Consider the following 22,446-nt stretch of genomic DNA (forward strand, 5'->3'; position numbering starts at 1 on the left):
GGTATTGATAGCGAAGGACTAGAAAAAATAAATAAATAAATAAATAAATAAAGTTTTTTAAAAAAGGCTATTAATTGCATTGGGACAGATTCAGATGTTTTTAGAGACATTTACTAGGATAATTCTGGGAAATCCTTTATCTTTCTTTTGAGTTGCTAGTGTTTTAGTGAGATTAAATAGTATCTGATGGTCGGAGGGGTGTGTCCACGGGTGTCCTGAGGCCAGTGTCTGAGGGAAGTCACGGCACATACAAGGACAGCGCAAACTCCCCAGATCTCCGGTAAGAGGCGACTTTTTAACACAATTTTCTCACCGAAACCTGCCGGTTGACAAGTGGTCGGGAACCATGTTTGTTTGACCGCTCTGATCCATAGAAAAGCTTCACCTCCGGGAATTTTAAACAAGGAATCACCGTGTGTTTGTGTGGCTAAAGGCAAAAGCCTCCCAACTCCATATTTCTACTTTGACTTCTCCATTATTAATTGAACAAATTGCAAAAGATTCAGCAACACAGATGTCCAGAATACTGTTTAATTGCGCGATGAAAAGAGACGACTCTTAGCCGCAAATAGTGCTGCGCTAATATTTCTTGACAGTCCGTGATGTCACGTGCACGCGTCATCATTCCGCGACGTTTTCAACAAGAAACTCCACGGCAAATTTAAAATTGCAATTTAGTAAACTAAACCGGCCGTACTGGCATGTGTTGCAAGGTTAATATTTCATCATTGATATATAAACTATCAGACTGCGTGGTCGGTAGTAGTGGGTTTCAGTAGGCCTTTAAGGTGCATGGGAAATATAACACATTCTTCTGAGCACAACAGATTATTCTTCCACCGCAGATGGGTATGCTTGTGACCTTTTGCAAGAACGTGATCTCCCAGAGGACTGCAACAGTTTTGGCCAAAGAAGTGTGAACAAAGCCTTTCCCAGAAGACTAAAAATGATGTGCAAATGCAGTTTTTAGCTTGTCAAAAACCGACAGAACAAGCATGCATTTGTACCTGAGGGGCGGGTATAAAGCTCTCATTTATAGCTGAAAAGTTCCCATAAACAGTGCCGTTACAGCGTGTTACTATTATACTTACAATGAAAACAATCATATTTAAATTACTGTTTGTTTACATGTACATATTATTTTTCAATGTGCATACAATTGCTCATTGTTTTGGATTTGTTTTACAAATCAAACGTCAGATTTTGGGCGCGTAATGCAACACTGCTCTCTTGTGGACATTTGGTAAATTGCTGTTGGAAAAGTTTCTTTAGGTTACACTTTAAACAAATGACCACTAGATGGTGCTTTATTACCAAATTCCAATAGAGCGATGCATGCTTAGAAATGTGATTTGTATACATTTTTATGCAGCTTACTATGATTAAATATACAATTATTAAATATATATTATTTAACCATGGGGTTCTATAGTCATTTTTCTAATTCATCTAAAATAGTCAAACAGGAATCAGTGATCCTCATGAGGTCATCAGCAGTCTACATTCCTGCTGGCCTTGAAGAAGCAGAGTAGGTGGGGGTGGGTGGTCTGTCTCCCCTCCTCCTGCTCCATCCATCTGACACTCTTCCTGTCAACCATACCAACTTTATTGACATGAGCAGGAATCCCTAATGAAAGTCAGTCTGGGGCTATTAAAAGGGAATTGTGCAGATGCATAAAGTCACGCTGACATGTGTGTTCATTAAAACAATGCACATAGCCTTGGCTGTGGCGTGCAGGATACGGGAAAATGAGGGGTGGATATCTGTAACTGGAAGTCAAAGCTTGTGATCAGCCATGAAATAATTACACAAACAGCACACACACGTGGGACTCTAGCTTGAAGTAGGTATACCCATCAGTGTTTACAGTCGAGGCCTCTTTTGAAATGAGCCTTTTGTGTTGCATTCCTATCAGCAAATGAGTTCTTGCATCTGCAGCCCAGTGAGCAGCTGCTGCATGTGAATTAGACAAGCACATGAGCACACAGGGGTGGTGTAGTAATTGTGTTAAAAAGTGCAAGGGCCCGCTGTAAAATAAAGACCCCCAGCATAAGCCTGCAGAGGGCCCCTTGCTGTGCGGAGCAATCCTAGCAGATTGGGCCCCCAGTGCTTATGCTAAAGTGCCCCCGCCCTACCCCCTCCCCCACCCCCGTCCCCTTCTGCATCCAACCCAACCCGACCATCAGCAGGTGACCAAGTAAGTGGACTCACACAGGTCCCCTCCATGACAAAAGGGGGACTCAATGTCCCTTTCCTGATAAATCATGAGGACATTGATGAAATGCAGACCCATTTACTGCACTGATGTTAAACACTGATAACACACAGCTTTGATTAGCAAAGACAAGCCTCTCATTATGAGAAGATGTAAAATACTACCGATGCTGCTTATATAGTTTTATTAACAACTCTTTATTATTGTAGTTCTAACCTGTTTCTAATCATTTGTCTTATAGCTATAAAAAAAAAAACAACGAGTGCTACTACTGCATATTAACCATATAGTGTTAAATCATTGTTACTTACTTTTACTGGACACGATTTTAGAGTTTTACAGTTTTTTTAGTAGTCTGAAGATGGACCCAATACTAAGGCCAGAAACGTGTTTTAGATTCAGGTATGTAGAAATTATAATTAAAAAAAAAAAAAACCTTATCAGATTTATCACTTAGTTCAGATGTTTTGTGTTGCTTAATAATAATAATAATAATAATAATAATACCAATACTAATAATAATAATAATAATAATAATAATAATAATGATAACCACTAATTGATTAACTAACAAAAAATTTAATTATAAATCAAATCAAATCAACTTTATTTATGCAGCACATTTAAAATTTACCACAGGGGTAGCCAAAGTGCTGTACAATGGGCAGGTTAAAAATGTGAACCGGGCAAACACAACACAACACAAAAAGAACATGATAAAAATGAATAAAATAAAATAAAATAAAATAAAATAAAATAAAATAAAATAAAATAAAATAAAATAAAATAAATAAAACATAAAAACAGGTTCACAGCAGGTGTATAATGGGGCGCCATTGCAGGATGGATATCACTCAGTGTTAAAAGCCATGGAATAAGAGTATGTTTTTAAGAGAGATTTAAAAACAGGAAGAGAGGAGGCTTGTCTAACACTCAGAGGCAGGTCGTTCCAGACCTTGGGAGCAGCAGCGGCGAAAGCACTTATAAGTAGTAATATTTTGTAATCAATATTCTTGGGTGAATAATATAATAAAAGTAAAATAAATTGATTATTAAATAACCGCCTTTTTGGACTGAGTTGTGCTTTAAAAAATATCTTATTATAGTTAAATTTTTCTCTGTTAACTATTATTAATCATCAATAACTGATTCATTAACTCATTAATTATTTAATTATTAGTATTACTATTTTGCCAACAATCTTGTCAAGTGAAAAAATGAATCTAAATAAACTCAAATAAAAATAAAATAAAAATGATAAGGACAGTGTTTTTGGACTTAGTTAGATAGAAATAATTGTGCTTTAAAAATACTATCATACAAATAAAAGTTAGTTTAATTATTTGTGTTAATTATTTCAATAACTGATTAATTAAGTAAGTAATCATTTAATTAATTCAATTATTAGTATTATTAGTTTGTAAATGATGTTGCAGGGTAAATGATTAAATCAAATTCAGAATAGAATAGAGTAAAACAGGATGCAGCAGTAGCAGCTATTATGAGTGTAAAAGGTGGTGTAACAGTTTACTTTGCATTTATATCTATTTACAGTAAACACACTCCTCAGTTCCCTTTATCACACATATGGAAATGGTCACTACCTTCGGGGCTTTTGTTCTCTCTCCAGGAGCATCCACAGTGTTAAAAACAGACATTTCGTATTCATGGTTGACCATTTACCTCCATAAGAAAGGATTAATTGTTCTTCAGAGGCTTAAACTTTATAGCAGCTGGAAGTGCATGCGCTTTTTGCAGGGCCTCCCCCCTTTATGCCATATACAGGAAAATGACAAGGTAACGCATTAAAACGCTCATTAAGATAGGGCCACTGTATCTTTTATGGTGGCCCAACCCCACCCTGCTACATATCAGCTGACCCCTGAGAACCTGTGCCGTCTTGACCCCTGAAGAGGATCCTTCTGGCCTGGCTCATCCCGCTAATGACCTCCTAGCTGTACTGTAAACTGGCCACTCCTGATAATCAGCCTGAGGCCGAAGACACAGGAAGACATGGATGGATAGAGGATGAAAGGACAGCGGAGGAGGAGGCTTGAATAGGCAATCATCATCTTTACAACAGGCTGAAGCCACATCATTAGGTACACCCGTGCAATCTATTCAGATCAAATATGATTCAAATAAAACAAGGCACAAGTTCCATTGAAAACAACAATATAATTTCAGTCCACTTTAAAAAGGTTTGTTTTTTAATGAGGTTTTGTATTGTATTCATTAGCCGAATCAGACGTACCTAAAAAATTGGGCCACCGAGTGTATGCCATGGCCTCTTTGAAAAATACTATCAAAGTCAAAAAGATATGAGTTAACATAATTTTGGATGTGGTATATAATTGAAAAAAAATGTTTGGATATTTACCCTGCTTTAAGATAGCCAAATAAGTTGTACACCAATTTAAACATTTAGTACGATTGTGCATCCAATGACCAATGGTTTCATATAGTGACAAAAAAAAATACACTAATTAATATTTGTATTTTTCGTATTTGTAATTTTCTATATTGTGTAAGATATTTCATTCGTATTTATTTACAGTTTCGTTATTTTATATAATGTACAGGCACCCATTATTACAGTGTGTTTATTTAGAAAAATTATTTCCAGAATAATATGTAATACTTTATCTTGTTTTAGCTTGTTTATTTAACTTAATCGGCTTTGTTGAAGGATTATGCTTTATTGATATTTACCTTCAATAAAAAGTACATTTTAGAAATTCAATTATGCATGAATTTTATAAAACATAACACATATTATTTTATACATTATATCAGTGATTCTTAACCTTGACGCGCCAAAAATATCTGTTTCTCAGCTGCAGTCTGTAAGGGTTGTAATACACTTTTCCACCACCTGTGGCAGTAATTTCATCCATCCATCCATTTTCTACCGCTTATTCCCTTTCGGGGTCGCGGGGGGCGCTGGCGCCTATCTCAGCTACAATCGGGCGGAAGGCAGGGTACACCCTGGACAAGTCGCCACCTTATCGCAGGGCCAACACAGATAGACAGACAACATTCACACTCACATTCACACACTAGGGCCAATTTAGTGTTACCAATCAACCTATCCCCGTGAATGCGTGGGTTCCCTCCGGGTACTCCGGCTTCCTCCCACTTCCAAAGACATGCAGTAATTACAATATCAAACAAATAGAAGAAGTCTGGAACTATCTATGGTCATAGAGAAGTTGGTTAAATATTATGACTAATGAGGTTCAGTTGTATTTTCTTTTGCATTTTAATCTTATATTATTTAAGAAACATAATAATATTATTTATTTTCTATGTTACATAGAATTGATTTATTTTAACACTGCATAATTGTTTGTAATTTTTTTATCATATTTTGCAGATTATTTAATTAATATTTATTTTTCTAATCAGCCATACCTAAGCCTTGATAATAATATTTAGACTTAGACTTTAGACTTAAACACACTTTATTGATTCACAAGGGAAATTGTCAAATTTGTGATCAACACATGATTACATATCATTTGACAAGGTTTTTCCTGGTAGTTGAAAAGTATGTTAGAATTAATTAACAAATATGATTCAAATCAAAATCAAGATGACTAATTCATTGTTTAATTGAGTGGCCCATGTCCATGCACCTGCGGATAGGTTTATTGGCAACACTAAATTGGCCCTAGTGTGTGAATGTGAGTGTGAATGTTGTCTGTCTATCTGTGTTGGCCCTGTGATGAGGTGGCGACTTGTCCAGGATGCAGCTGACATATGCTCGTCCCGAAAGGGACAAACGGTAGAAAATGGATAGATGGATGGATGAGTGGCCCTGGAACCCCTCTCTAGTGGAAAAGTTAGGCCCCGAGGTCAAAAAGTTTAAGAACCCCTGCATTATATCATACCTAAATTTAATTATGTATTTATTTTAATATAATCAAACATACAAGTGAAACTAAATAATGCCTTTGAATTCAAATTTAATTATTATAAAACAAATTAGGACAGCAACAAACTGCACATATCATAAACAGTAGTTTCTATATGCAGGAACTATAATTTGATGAATAGTATCTGCAGAAAAAAATGTGGACCAAAATGTCCTCATGTACACAAACTCCTGCCTCAGTCACACACTTGTGTAACTTGAGGTAGAGCGGCTATCAGAGCAATGCCTTTTGCCAGTGCCCCCCCCCCCCCCCCCCCTTCCTTCACACACTCACACACACGTGCACACAATGCAGCAGTGTTTTCAATGCAATTACTGCAACACTGTCTTTGTGTGGACAGTAATCCAGGGAATCCATTGTCAGCCATATACGTGCCTGCTCCTTCATTATGAGCTAAACTCCCCCAAAACTTTACACATTCTCTACACGCACACACACACACCCCGCATACCCACGCACACACACACACACACACACACACACACACACACACACACACACACACACACACACACACAAAAGCACAAAAGAGAAGTGAGCTGCAGCACAAAAGACACTAAAAAGAGGTGCAATTAGTCCTGTGACATAAGCCCCCGCTGTAGGCCAGGAAGCTGCACAATGGGCCCAAACTTTTATATGACACTTTAACGCAAACAGCAAACAGTGAAGTGTGCCTCCTCGCGCATCATTTGCTCCAGGGGGGTGGAAGAGGCGGGCCTCCACCAATAGGCTCATCACTTACAAGAAGCCTTTCATTTATTAGTCAAACATTAATTGGGGCGGTAGAGGGAGAACATCATCATTAGGCTGAACCTTAAATGGAATCGCATGCAAACACATCTCTTGTCAATGATTACATGACAGTCAATGGGGTGGGGGTGGGGGGGACTGTCATGTGACATATTGGAGCACTGCTCTGGATGCAAGGCTTCTATCAATCAATCAAATTCGATCACAAGTGCCTCAAAGGGCTTCACAAACTCACAATGACATCCCCTGATCTAACATCTAAAACTCAAAAAAACCCATATGGGGAAAAAGAAAAACCTTAAGAAGGGATCGCAGATGTACGGACCCCCTTCCAGAGTGACTAGCTGCAATGGCTGTAGAGCGGGTACAATTATTGAATTGGTACATGAAGTACATGAAGTACATGAAGAGTCATTAGAGTAGAGAAAGAAGTTGTCTACAGCTGTGCATGGAAGAGTGGTCCAAAGAGTGGTCCAAAGAGTGGTCAGACGAGTGATCCACCTCGGGTCTCAATTCGGGCCAACTAACATTTTCTCCAGACTGGTACCACTGCAGAAATGAACCACGGCCAACTGGTATCCTCAGGAGAGGTGGGCTAAAGCCGAAAAACATCAGATCAACTGGTTCTACAAAGGGGTCTATTTAAAGGCTAGAGTATATGAATGAGTTTTAAGGCAGGGCTTGAATGCTTCTACTGAGATAGTGTCTCTAACTATCGCCAGTAGCGGCTGTGTTGGAGCCACTATGGATTGAACTTTCACAGTATCATGTTAGACCCGCTCGACATCCATTGCTTTCGGTCCCCTAGAGGAGGGGGGGGATTGCCCACATCTGAGGTCCTCTCGAAGGTTTCTCATAGTCAGCATTGTCACTGGCGTCCCACTGGATGTGAATTCTCCCTGCCCACTGGGTGTGAGTTTTCCTTGCCCTTTTGTGGGTTCTTCCGAGGATGTTGTAGTTGTAATGATTTGTGCAGTCCTTTGAGACATTTGTGATTTGGGGCTATATAAATAAACATTGATTGATTTCAGAGTAGTGGAGCCCAAGTGGAAAATGCTCTAGAGCCTGCACACTGTTTTAGGGCTCTAGGGGTCACTAAGAAGCCTGCATTTTCAGGACATACATTTCAGGACAGAACATACGGTACAATACAGCAAGATAAGATGGTGCTCGACTGTGTAGTATTTTTTACGTAAGCACCAAAACCTTAAAATTCCACCTGAAGTGTACTGAGTAGGTGTAATATGATCAAACTTTCTTGTCCTTGTCAAAAGTTTAGCATAACTCAAACCAATTGCAATCTTTTAATACTGGACATAAAGAGACCCGAAAATAATGTGTTCCAGTTATCAAGACGAGACGTAACAAAAGCATGTATAATGACCTCAGCGTCATTGAAAGAAGAAATGGGATGGATTTTAGCGACATTACAGAGATGAAAAAAGGCCGATTTAGTAACACTCTTAGAATGTAGCTCAAACGAGAGAGTTGGGTTCAAGAATAATGCCAAGATTATTTTTACGCAGTTGCTTTCGACAAATGTTTTATTGTTGACTTTTAAAGTGGTATTCTTAAACAGGAACCTGTTTCTAGAAGGGCCAATAAACATTTTTTGTTTTCCTAGCGTTAAGACACAAAAAGTTGCTGGACATCCATTTTTTACAATCATTAAGAAGTGCCTCCAGATGACCACAACATGGCGTGTTGGTCAGCTTTAAGGGCATGTAAAGTTGTCTGTCATCAACATAACAGTGAAAGCTAACACTGTATTGAGTATGATGTCACCTAGCGGCAGCATAGCTGCTGAAGAGTACAGGGCCAAGAACCGATCCTTGTGGGACTCTGCACAAGGATCGTACTCGGAGGTCACTCAGAGCTCTGCAACCCACTACTCCGGAACCACATGTGACTCTTAGCCTCATGTTGTTGCTGTTTTCAGAGAGATTTTTGAAAAGTGCATTTTTATAAATAGTTTTATAATTTCTGACTGTATGCGAGGCAGTGAATGTGTCCTGAATGGTGTTTGGATGAGAGCAAGGAAGGCAAGTGGGGGAGCTAAGTGTGTGTGTTGTGAGATATACTGTATGTCGGCTTCTTGAGGGTGCAACCCCTGCAGTAAGCTAAATAATAAATAAACATTGCAAAAAGGAAAAAATTGCTTAATTTTGCATGGACAGAACCCTTTGCCTGTAAAATAAAAACCAAAGGAAACTTATTATGAACTATTATAATGTTCAGCGTCACACTATTTTGGGGTAAAAGGGCAGGTTTGATTGTAAAGGTTGCTCTAGAACTAGGGTGTCAAACTTGTTTTGATTCAGGGCAACATCACATATGGCTGTCCTAAAGGGCTGCTTGTAACAGTACACTGTGTATACATATATATGAATATAAACATTTTATATTCTCATTACACAGTGTGCATAGGATACTGTTATATTTTTTACTAACATTTACAGATAACTCGCTTTGAAATCATAAGTCAAGGTATAAATAATATGGAGGACCACATAAAATAATGTGGCAGACAACGTAAAATAATGTGTGGGGGGGTGGGGGGGGGGGGGGGACTAACATAAAATAATGGGGCGAACCACAATAAATGATGTGTCAGGCAACGTAAAGTAATGTGCCAAACCATATAAGGTAAAGTGGCAGACAACATAAAAATCATGTGGTGGACCACATAAAATGATGTGGCAGGTCACTAATAACAAGGTGCTAAACTACATAAAGAAATGTAGGAGGCAACTTAAAATGACATCGTGGACTTGAGTATGACATCTGTGTTCTAGAAGGTATGCCTCCAAGACTGCTAGGAAACTTTGAAATCCATGTCGGAAAAGTATAAATTCTGTGAAAATTACGCAAAAAATATTCATTGTAAAGTCACAATAAATTACTGGCTAATAATTGCATTACTTTAATTTACAGTAATTTATTGTGCAATATATTTACAACTATTTATTGTAACCTAAGAGCTGTGATTCTACAGTTAAGTACATCAATAATTATTACTACAGTGCATGCTGTAACTTCACTGTTGTGATTTTACAGGCGATTTAAAAAAGTTTCAACCATATAATAACGTATGTACATCATACCTGACATTACAGGTTTTGTTTTATTTACAAAGTGACACCACTGGACAAGCATGTACATCGCATTATTTTGAGTATACTTTACCATGAATTGATTAACGTGGACCCCGACTTAAACAAGTTGAAAAACTTATTCGGGTGTTACCATTTAGTGGTCAATTGTACAGAATATGTACTGTACTGTGCAAATCTACTAATAAAAGTCTCAATCAATCAATCAATCAATTGGAGCACTACTCTGATAATGTTGCCATTTTTATGTTTATCACACAGGTGTCTGAATATTTATACTAAAAAAAATCCAAGGATGCAAGGACTGTTTTTATATTTTAGTCAAAAAATGCGGGTCACCATGAGGTCCCTTCCAAGGTTTCACATTGTTCCCATTGGGTTGAGTTCTTTCTTGCCCTGATGTGTGATCAGATCTGAGTATGTTGCTGTGGTTTGTGCAGCCCTTTGAGACATTTGTGATTAAGGGCTATATAAATAATATTTTATTGTTTTTAGTTAAAGTAAAACATTTTAACCTTTTCTCCCTGTATTTTGCCGTGTTGCCTCAACCCCCCATGTTTGCTGTTGTTTTATTTGGGTGGTTAATTTTTACAATAGGCGTAGTCTAATAAAATATCTCTTTAACAACCATATATTGATCTTTGAGGTAGTAATATCCCACTTTGTGTTCATGAATTCCAGCCTTGAAGTGCTCCAGTTGAACATAAACAACAAAAATGGCCGACCACCACGAAATGCTGTCGTTTTGTTTATAAAGTGAAACCTTGAACGTTTCTAGTTCTGTTAATGTTTTTGGTATACTCGAGAATTTTTTACGTAAAAATCAACATAGTTACGCAATAATTCATATTAAGTTTATGTGTATAAATTTAGTGTAAAATGATTACTTACTTTTTGCTAATTCTAAAAGTTAGCATTCTTTATTAGACTTTCAATGCTCTTCCTTACGCATTGTTATTGTTTTGGGAAATCAGTGGAGTAGTGTTCTTGAATGTGTTTCACTGGATCTATTAAGCACACATCTTGTGTATATTTACTTTTCAAGGGTGTAAAATACCTTATATGTGTAAACAAACTCTCCTTTCCGGGTCTCACAACCGAGCTGTGGCCGACATGACAACAGGTTCACGCATTAATGATTGGTAAGGCTTAAATAAACCCACTGCGGTTATCCTCCATCGACCCGCTGATCTGGCGATCACACACCAGCTAACGGATCGGATCTATGGAGGCTTCGCGCTGTAATTGAGTTGTTCTTTGGGAGTTAGTGTTGACAGACACACACATACACACACTCGCACACACACAGATGTGACAAAATTGTAAAGGATTACACACGCACACACACCAGTGTTGGTCTTTTTTTTTTTTTTTGTTATTCCTGCCAGTGCTCATTATGACCTGTGAAGTTTAGAAGGTTGGGATTCTGGTTGTTGGTTTGTTTCCCAGAGGGGGATCGGTGTCCACCTCTGTCCTTTCTCATCAGAGACAAGGAAGACAAGAAGGAGGAGGGGGAGAGGTGTGATTCAATGAATATGCTGGCGATACATTAGCATACTCTTTATTATCTTAATAGATCAGTCTGATATTCAAATAATGCTTACAAAATCTATTGTTTCTATTATGGGAAAATTTAAGCTATTGGAAATGTAGTGGTTCCCATGGCTAACCTTCATACAGTTAGAGTGGAATCACTTTCACAATCTAAACCTGGAAACAGTCCAGAGTATAGTAAAACTTTGCCATTTAAAGTGATTTGTTCCCAAAGCCAAACCAGTTCCCATTCAAAACGTCCATTCACAATTAACTTGGGATGTCTGTCTCGGTCATTGGTGTAGTAGTTCACATACATGGGGCACAGGGTCAGTACCCATTCAAAACCCCATTCACAATCTCGCTGCGATTATTGACGGCCAATCCACTGTGGGTTAAACCATCAATAACGCAGCAACTCACAGAGTTCTGTTTACAATCACTCTGATAATGAGTAGGGTTGGGTATCGAGTATCGATTGGAACCAGGATTAACTTTCCGATTCTCCCGGAATCGTTCAAAAGTTTAAATTTCGATTCCTAGTTTCGATACCCAGTCCGCCGACCGGAAAAAAATAATAAGTCCGCCGACCCGGAAAAAGAAGCCGCTGAACACCAACGAAGAAGCGCCCACCACCGGAAGTGTTAGCATAGTCGAGCCTATGTAGCCCAGCGAGTCAGTCAAGCATGGATAGCGGGCGTCGACAGTCGAAAGTGTGGCTTAATTTTACAAAAAAAAATTAAATATCGGCGAAATGTAACACGTGCGACAGGACTGTTTCGTGCTTAGGAGGGTGCACGTCGAACATGATGAGGCACCGCCGAGTTCATACGTGTCCCGTCTTCGACAGGAGACACTATCTGTCCAGAACGCTCACGCATCCTGCCTGAGAAGGCGGATATGGTCATTTTCCTAAACAAGAACTGTCTCTGATTTTATACTGTACCTGCTGCTAATCTGGACTGGGTTTTGTAAGTTGTTTCTTATTGTTTATTTGGTTTTCTGCCCCAGGTTAGCCCATCAGTGGGAGCACGGTAACATGTTTAAGTACCTGCAGCATTATACACTTGTTTGTGTAAATGTGTTTTCATGAGGTTTCCTGCAGCATCATACACTTATGTGTAAATGTGTTTTCATGAGGTATTCAAAAATAAAGCTCTCTTGATGAAAGTGTACCCCTGTGAAAATGTATTCATAATTTATAATATTTATAATCAAGTTCATAGACTTGATATTTATATTCCAGTTGAAAACAGCCCTGTGAGGAATTTATAGTAAAGTTCATAAAAAGTTAATAGAACTAAAATTGATGGGGAATGTCTGACTATTTCATTCAGAAAGACTGTAGGTTAGCTAGCTCAATTAAAATATCCAAAACTTTTTTTTGACCCTGCCTTTTTTTTTTTTTTAAAGAAAGAATCTGAATCGAGAATCGTCAGGAATCGGAATCGAAACAAAGAATCGGAATCGGAATCGTTCGAATTCAAACGATACCCAACCCTAATAATGAGTGGAAACAAGTGGGTGTAGTCTGTCTTGGACATTGGTAATGTAGCGGTTCATAAAGCTGACTTTTGCGTAGCTAACGCAGGTTAATTCCCTATTGAAAATCGCATACACAATCATACTAGGATTATTTACTGTGAAGGGTATAGTTTAGTTTGGCCATTGGTGGTGTAGTGGTTCCCATGGCTGACTGCTGTGAGACCGGTTCCCATTCAACACCCTATTCCTAACAAACCTAAAAAAAAAAAAAACAGTACAGGGTGGGAGTAGACTGATTTTGCCACCAGTAGTGTAGTGGTTCTCATATTTGACTTTTACAAAAATTGTATAAGACCAGTTCTCATTCAAAACCCCATTCAGACACACTCTGCGATTGACTGAGAAGAACTTGGGTATTGGTACGGTAGAGGTCCACATAGCTGCCTTTTTAGAGCCAACGCAGGTTCAGTTCCAATTCAACCTCAAAACAGTCGAAGGTGGGTAGTCTTTCTTTGCCATCACGAGTGTAGCGGTTCACATAGCTTAGAATTCTAGACTGTACAGGGTACAGTCCACCTAGCTGTTGTTTGTCTGGTGGTTTGTATAGATGACTGTCATACAACTGCTGAGCGACCAGTTTCCATTCAGCAGAACATTCAACACCCCATTCCCAACCAAACAGAAACCAAGTGCACGGTGTACTTAGCTACATTGGCTACTGGTACTGTTGTGGTTCACATTTCTGGCCCACAAATGAGCTCCTCCTTTTTGGCTTGTGTGAAAACTGTCTGCTTGGTGATGTTTGTGTGTGTCATTGAGAGGAAAAGGAAGGATGATGTAAACTTTACAGTTCAGGAAGGATGAACGCTCACTGATGGGATGACCGGAATAATAGTATTTCACGTTGCAACATGCGTTCCGTCATCAATCCCGGCTTTATAAATTGAAGTTCTCTATCTCTTCCTGGGCGGCTCCCTCATCTTCGTGATGGCCATGTTCCCTCTTGCTTTTAATTACCGTCTTCATGCTTCATGGCCGCCAATGACTTGATTAAGGCTGTCGCTGGCAGTTCCAGTCTCTACCCTGCTGATGAATGACTCCAAAGCTTATTAACTTACTCGCAGCGATCAATAAGGCGCCAGGTCTAGAAAAAAAACATGGCGAAGAGGTAAAGGACGGAGCAAGGCGAAGAAGAGGCCTGATGACTGTGCCGCCATCTTGGATGCTCGTGAAGGGAATACACATGATTAGCCTGTGTAGCCAATATGGAAAGAGGAGTTCAGGTGTATTGATTCTTATGGATTAGTCTCAGTTACAGCTTAAAAGCTTCCCTTTTCCTGCTCAATGATACCTAGCACTGTTACACTCCTCGCTTTTGTGGTTTTGGCTTGGAAAGTAGAAAAATAACTGCTAAAACTGCAACAAAAATAATACTAATATTGCGGTAGAACTTTTCATAGAGCGGTTGTTTTTAATGCATTACTTTGTAGAAAAGTGTTTTCTTTCATCCATCCCTCTATTTTCTACTGTTTGTACCTCTCGGGCTCGCATATATATATATATATATATATATATATATATACACACACACACATATATATATATACATATACACACACACACAAACATATACATATATACTGTGTGTGTGTATATTTATATATATATATATATATATATATATATATATATATATATATATATATCATAAGGTTACTACAATATCAAAATATTGTAAGTTTAAAAAAAAATCATTTTGAAAAAAATATTACATAGAATAATGATAATTTTATTGAATATGGTAGTAAAATTGTATTCATTTTATCTACAACTATGTATTATATAGCTAAACTGTAATAATAGAATAGAATAGAATAGAATAGAATAGAATAGAATATGGCTTTATTGTTTGTTTCTACATGAAAAACAGACATTTGTCTTTGACGGACGGCGTGTCGCAGTGGGAGAGTGGCCATGCGCAACCCGAGGGTCCCTGGTTCAATCCCTACCTAGTACCAACCTCGTCACGTCCGTTGTGTCCTGAGCAAGACACTTCACCCTTGCTCCTGATGGGTGCTGGTTAGCGCCTTGCATGGCAGCTCCCTCCATTAGTGTGTGAATGTGTGTGTGAATGGGTAAATGTGGAAGTAGTGTCAAAGCACTTTAAGTACCTTGAAGGTAGAAAAGCGATATACAAGTACAACCCATTTATCATTTATTTATCATTTGACACGCTCTGATCAATAAATGTATATATAAATCACATACTGTGTATTGTTTTAAAATCACACTATAATATAACTGTAATCATTTTATTTGAACTTGTTTGTGTTATATATATTTTTAAATCATCTTTTTGGCACAATTGGTTAGGACATAATATAAGAATTTGTGACCTCCCCTTTCAAATGGGACAAAAAAAGATGACAACTTTGTTTTAAGTGAAAACCATGACTATTTCATCCATCGTCTCCTTTTACTTGGGTAGTCTCCTTGGCCCACCAGGAGACACAGCAGATGAAGAAGAAAAGGTCACAAAACCTTATTCCCCAGGGGGATGCCTCCCCGCTCCATTGGGGCCTCTCAGGAATCAGAGCTCATCATGGAAGCTCATTTCACCTTCAGTGGAAGCGATCAGCGTGGCAAGAAGTCTTTTCTAGCATTTGAAGGTGACATCTACACCACACAATTGCAAATTACAGCAAAAAATACCTTTTCTCCTTTGACCAATATTTGGCACATAGAGGTGCCAGTGAGTTATTTAATAGAAGGCTGAAGAATACAACAGGTAATATTTCTCCTTCACTTAACACCAGGAGAAAAAGAGCCCTTTAAGACGTTGCGCACCATTAATGTGACGGACTGCACATGGGCTCCATTTCAGAGGCATTGATCTACTGGACCTGCAGGACAACAACTGTTCTTACTGGGATGCTACAACTAATCACTGTTTTTATACATCCACCTATCTCACTGGGATAAGGAAAACATTCAATCTCCGATGCATCCATCCATACATAAAAACCGAAATAAATACAAAATAAAACGTATTATTTATTAAATAATGCATTCCCATAATTACATTATTTTCCGCAAGTCCAAACCAACTGTGTTTAAAAAAAAAATGTGTTGGTGTATTTTTATAATAATATATGTGATTTATATCTACATTTACAAATTGGATATAAACTACATATTCGGAATAAATAAACCAAATAAATATAATTGTAAACCATTATAAAAATGACCAATAATTAAGTTTTTTTTGTGATATTTTGAATAAATCATTTATGTCGTAAAAACAACTGACAATATTTAAATATTTTTCAAATTTTATGATTGATACACACACACATAGTACAATACGTACATACAGTATATGGGTTATACTTGTATAGCGCATATATAGTGTATGTACTGTGTGTACAATACATATATAGTGAACACATTTTGCACTTTGAGATCTGTTGTACAAATGTAAAGTGCATCCATCCAAATGTATTAAGATTATTATTCTTTATAGCGTTTGTTTTATGTATTTAGTGTATTTATAATCAACCATTTTAGACATGTGAAAAACTCACATAGAATCCAAACCACACGAACAAAAAACATTAACATAAGCAGGTCGTTGCTGTATGAATTTATGTATATAGCCTATTACAAAACGCAAAACCAGCAAAGTTGGCACGTTGTGTAATTCATAAATAAAAACGGAATACAATGATTTGCAAATCCTTTTCAACTTATATTCAATTGAATGGACTGGAAAGACAAAATATTTAATGTTCGCACTGAGGAATTTAATTGTTTTTGCAAATAATCATTAACTTAGAATTTAATGGCAGCAACACATTGCAAAAAAGTTGGCACAGGGGCATTTTTACCAATGTGTTACATGGCCTTTCCATTTAACAGCACTCAGTAAACGTTTGGGAACTGAGGAGACCATTTTTTGAAGCTTTTCAGGTGGAATTATTTCCCATTCTTGCTTGACGTACAGCTTAACTTGTTTAACAGTCCGGGGTCTCCGTTGTGGTATTTTAGGTTTCATATTGTGCCACACATTTTCAATGGGAGACAGGTCTGGACGACAGGAAAGCCAGTCTAGTACCCGCACTCTTTTACTATGAAGCCACGCTGTTGTAACACGTGCCTTGGCATTGTCTTGCTGAAATAAGCAGGGGCGTCCATGATAACGTTGGATGTATGTACCTTTCAGCATTAATGCTGCCTTCACAGATGTGCAAGTTACTCATGCCTTGGGCACTAATACACGCCCATACCATCACAGATGCTGGCTTTTGAACTTTGCGCCTTGAACAAGCTGGATGTTTTTTTTCCTCGTTGGTCTGGAGGACACAACGTGCACAGTTTCCAAAAACAATTTGAAATGTGGACTCATCAGACCACAGAACACTTTTCCACATTGCATCAGTCCACCTTACATGGGTGTTGTTGATAAATGGCTTTCGCTTTGCATAGTAGAGTTTTAACTTGCACTTACAGAGTAGCGGCAAACTGTAGTTACTGACAGTGGTTTTATGAAGTGTTCCTGAGCCCATGTGGTGATATCCTTTACACACATATGTCGCTTTTTGACGCAATACTGCCTTAGGGATCGAAGGTCAGTAATATTATCGCTCACGTGCAGTGATTTCTTCAGATTCTCTGAACCTTTTGATGATATTACGGACCGTAGATGGTGAAATCCCTGAATACTTTGCAATAGCTCTTTGAGAAATGTTGTACTTAAACTGTTTGACAATTTGCTCACGCATTTGTTCACAAAGTGGTGACCCTCGCCCCATCCTTGTTTGTGAATGACTGAACAATTCACGGAAACTGCTTTTTATACCAAATCATGGCACCCACCTGTTCCCAATTAGCCTGTTCACCACTGGGATGTTCCAAATAAGTGTTTGATGAGCATTCCTCAGTTTCTCAGTCTTTCTCGCCACTTGTGCCAGCTTTCTTGAAGTGTGTTCCAGGCATCAAATTGCAAAAGAGCAAATATTTGCAAAATATAAAAAAGTTTTTCAGTTCAAATGTTAAGTATCTTGTCTTTGCAGTCTATTCAATTGAATATAGGTTGAAAAGGATATTCAAATCATTGTATTTTTTTATTATTTATGATTTACACAACGTGCAAACTTAATTGGTTTTGGGGTTTGTATTTGCGCGTTACTGAAAAGTGATGTACCGAAAACTTGACAACCGAAAAAAGAGTTTGGTCACCGAAAACCGCACTACCGAAACTGGATGTAAACAAAACGCACACCATTGTCTGGAGCGTTGCGAGAATGTCTGCAATGTGGACGTGATTTGTATATTTGTAAGAAAAGAAACTATAGCAACAGCACGAAGCAAGATTGACGTCTTGCTCGCTGCGGCTCTTTTCTTTCGTCAGGGACATCTAAGGACAGAAGTAGTCTCTGTCTTTAATTTTTTTTAAAGTAATTAAAAGTCTGTAAACACTTGAAAAATTCTAAACACACTACCTTGTTCAATAAAACGATTAAAAATATACATACATGTTAATACTAATTAATAATAACAGATTTGTTTGAAATGCAGTATACATTTTTTTAACCATTTTAAAGAAAATCATATCATTACAGCAAATTATGCAAATTACTCAATGACGTCATGGAAACCACACCCCCACTGGTATCTTGGCAGTTTAGGGTAAACCCTGAAATGTGTACAGTATATTCCAAAATAAGATGTTTAGAAATATCCAATGAAATATTTATATATTAAAATCTTATTAATCATGGTAGTACAACTGTGATTCTTTTATTTTATATATATTTCATTAATTAAACACATTTACTTTTGGATCATGTAATAAGATATAATATACTATTATTTAATAAATAGATATGTTGTGCTTCCCAAATGAAACATGCCACAACAATGCCACATTAACTATCATTTAAAAACTGCCACACATTCTACCAACTAAAATATGTGAAATGAAAAGTAAAAAAATAAGAATTTAAATAATCAATTTAAAAATACAAAAATGACAGATAAATGAAAATAAAATAAAAAAAATTACAAAAATATACATCATATTCCATACACTCACTCTACTTTCATACTCGCTTTTCAGTTTAAAGACCTCTTCTACACAATCTAATTGGGAATATTTGTATTTGAGCAACAATTCCAATTTAATAGGAAAATGTACAAAAAAAGGGACAAGCTATGTATAAATTCCAACTATATGAGCACCATTTGAACTATATTTTACAAAAAAACCCACTATATTACAACATACGCAAACAAAAAAGAACTTGACTGAACTTATGACAACTAAACTGTTGAGCAAAGGCGATTAGTCTGCTTTCAGCTTGGCCATGAAAAGGATTTATGTCATAAAATCCATTAAAAAAAGCAACTTAGAGAGATGTTTTAAAGCCATATACTATAGGCTGCACACTTAGTGGCTACATTAAATCCCCACAAGAGAAACTTGTCTGAAGTGCAGAAAATTAATGCCGAGCTCGGCAGTTTTTCTTCTTCTTTTTTTTCTTCTCTGCTGCATTATGAGAAATATGGAAGCCCCCTTCCCGTATATGCTCACCAGTCAATAAGCACACTGTCAATAACACTCCCGAATGTATAGTTTCTATTAAGTCCGCAGTCTTCTACTTGGTTTTAATTAAAAATGAGAGCACTGATGGACTTTTATCTGCGAGTGTCACAACAATGCTAATGAATTGGCGTGCTGTTAGCACATGAATCAATGACAGTACGGCACAGATGAATCTCATGTGTTAAAAAAAGCATAAACAGATCAATGTTTTTGGTTGACATAACCCTTCGTGCTGTGTGTGTGTGTGTGCGTGTGCGTGTGCGTGTGCGTGTGCGTGTGTGTGTGTGTGTGTGTGTGTGTGTGTGTGTGTGTGTGTGTGTGTGGCCACCTTGCAACCAGAGATGTAACACAAGCTCATTTAACATATGGCATCTTTACCATTGGAGAGGTAAACACAGTGGGGAGGCCGACAGAATAGTCAAACACACGCCTTACTATGTGACTCCCTGTGGACACACACACACACACACGCACGCACGCACGCACACACACACACACACACACACACACACACACACACACATACACACACACACATACACACACACACAATGACAAGATCATTTTTGAAAGGGAAATTTTCTTACAAAGACTCAGTGGCCAATGGTGAAAAATAAAAAGAAAGGCATGTCCACAGACACACAGGATTTTTTTTCCAAAATAGGTGATATGTCAAAACGGCTGCACATTACAATAGAAACACAAGATCTAACATGCGCAGATCAGTAAAAGTAGACAGTATTCTCACGTTTTTACAAAGGGTCCCACGATGAAGGCGGCACATCAAAAGTTGTGTCACGCAAAGACAGAAAGACTCATACATAGGCACATTTTCCTATGTGGGCCAGGCAAAAATGTATTTTCAAAGACAAATTGCATTTTTTTCCCTAATGACCTGTCCAATAGAACCCAATGCGTCTAGGTTGCTGAGTCTTCCTCGTCCTTCGTCCCTGTATTAAATAAAGGGGTGTACCTCAGGGTTTCCTATTAGGTCCGTAGTTGTTTCCCATCTATGTAAATAATCTCTGTGGTAATTTGTCAGATGCTGCCTTCCATTTTTATGCAGAGGATGCGGTCACATATTGTTCATCCCCTGCTGTAGCGCAAACCTTTGAGCTCCTGCAGTCTGGTTACCCCGTATTTATGTTCTTTTATGCATAGAGACTCCAGTCGCTCCGGTTTTAATGTCACAGGACATCCTTGGCGTGTTGGTTCCTGGAGCCAACACAAGTCTCCGTAAAAAAAAGCCTTCAGATTTGCTGCTCCATTATCATATAATGAATTACAAAAGGAACTGGGGCTACCTGAATTTCTGACCATTTTAAAGGATCGAGAAGCTTCTATTCTATTGCATACTATACTTGTTTTTAAGATGTTTTTATTGAAACATTTTAGTTTTTACCTATTGCATGTTTTTATGTTTATGTTGTAATTTGTACTTTTAACTATTGTCTGTGACTGTGTTTTTTGTTGTTCTATTTTTTTTTTTTTTTTTTATAAAAACCTGTTATTGCAGCCCTCTTGGCCGGGTCACTCTGGCAAAATAGATTCTAATCTCAAATAGTTTTTTGGACCTGGTTAACCCTTGTTCAAAGGTATAGCAAGATATAGCAAGATGGCGGCGCCCGGACGGGCTGCGACACTGCGGAGCTCTTGCTAAAGATGGAACATTTGGCGGAAATGCCGGACAGTTCTGCAGACTTCATGGCTGGCTCGCATCGTGGTCACTCCGTGATCACGTACGACCGCCAGACACTTCTGGATATGGACATATCGGGCCGTTTTGGACTGATAGACGCGTGCTTGTTCGACGTGCTAACTAGCATGGGAATACGTCGGCGGCTACATCCAGCGGCCTGTGAAGCAGGGGAGTCTTGAAGCAGCGGGGGCCGTCTACGGAGCAGACGCCAGCGGTGTGATCGGAAACGCGGATGCCGAGCGGGGCTTAAAACAAAGCAGAAGGCTAATCCCCACAGAACACCACTTCCCTCCATCCTGAAGACGGATTTAAATGGAAAATGCGAGACTACTGGTCTGGGTAAGGAATCCTGAAGACGGATTTAAATGGAAAATGCGAGACTACTGGTCTGGGTAAGGAGTCAGTTAAATTAGAACAAGTTTTTTCTGCTTTGAGGTGGCTAACTATGATGCGTGCAGTTTATCAAAGCAACAAACAAACAATCGGAAAATCTCCGTTACTGAGGTGGCTAACCATGATGCGTGCAGTTTATCAAAGCAACAATCAAACAATCGGAACATTCCCGTCGTATCAATTCCTAGATACGGTCGTAATTATACTGAATGCACTGGGCATAATAAACACAACATTATTAATATTGCTACTACGGATAATTTGATCAAAAATTCCCTAAAACAGCCGACTACCTATAATATAGGTTTTTTAAACATAAGATCATTGTCTCCCAAAACGTTGTTAGTTAATTATATTATCAGAGACAACAATCTTAACGTCATCGGTCTCAGCGAAACCTGGCTTAAACCAAACGACTTTTTTGTGCTAAATGAGGCATGTCCTCCTAACTTTACACATGCGCATATTGCCCGTCCGCTTAAAAGGGATGGGGGGGTCGCACTAATATACAACGAAAACTTTAACCTTAGTCCTAACATAAATAATAAATATAAATCGTTTGAGGTGCTTACTATGAAGTCTGTCACACCGCTCCCTCTACACCTGGCTGTTATCTACCGCCCCCCAGGGTCCTATTCGGACTTTATCAATGAATTCTCAGAGTTCGTTGCTGATCTAGTGACACACGCCGATAATATAATCATAATGGGGGACT

The 22,446-nt window shown here is 38.2% G+C and overlaps 1 protein-coding gene across 1 annotated transcript in view; it reads right to left on the reverse strand.

Moving 5' to 3' along the window:
* LOC133569486 (solute carrier organic anion transporter family member 5A1) overlaps nt 1-22,446 on the reverse strand; it is a 107,649-nt gene that overhangs the window by 78,142 nt on the left and 7,061 nt on the right. The gene's annotated exons all lie outside the window — the stretch shown is intronic.

Source organism: Nerophis ophidion, linkage group LG15 (genome assembly GCF_033978795.1).
Source record: "Nerophis ophidion isolate RoL-2023_Sa linkage group LG15, RoL_Noph_v1.0, whole genome shotgun sequence".
Classification (NCBI taxonomy): Eukaryota; Metazoa; Chordata; class Actinopteri; order Syngnathiformes; family Syngnathidae; genus Nerophis; species Nerophis ophidion.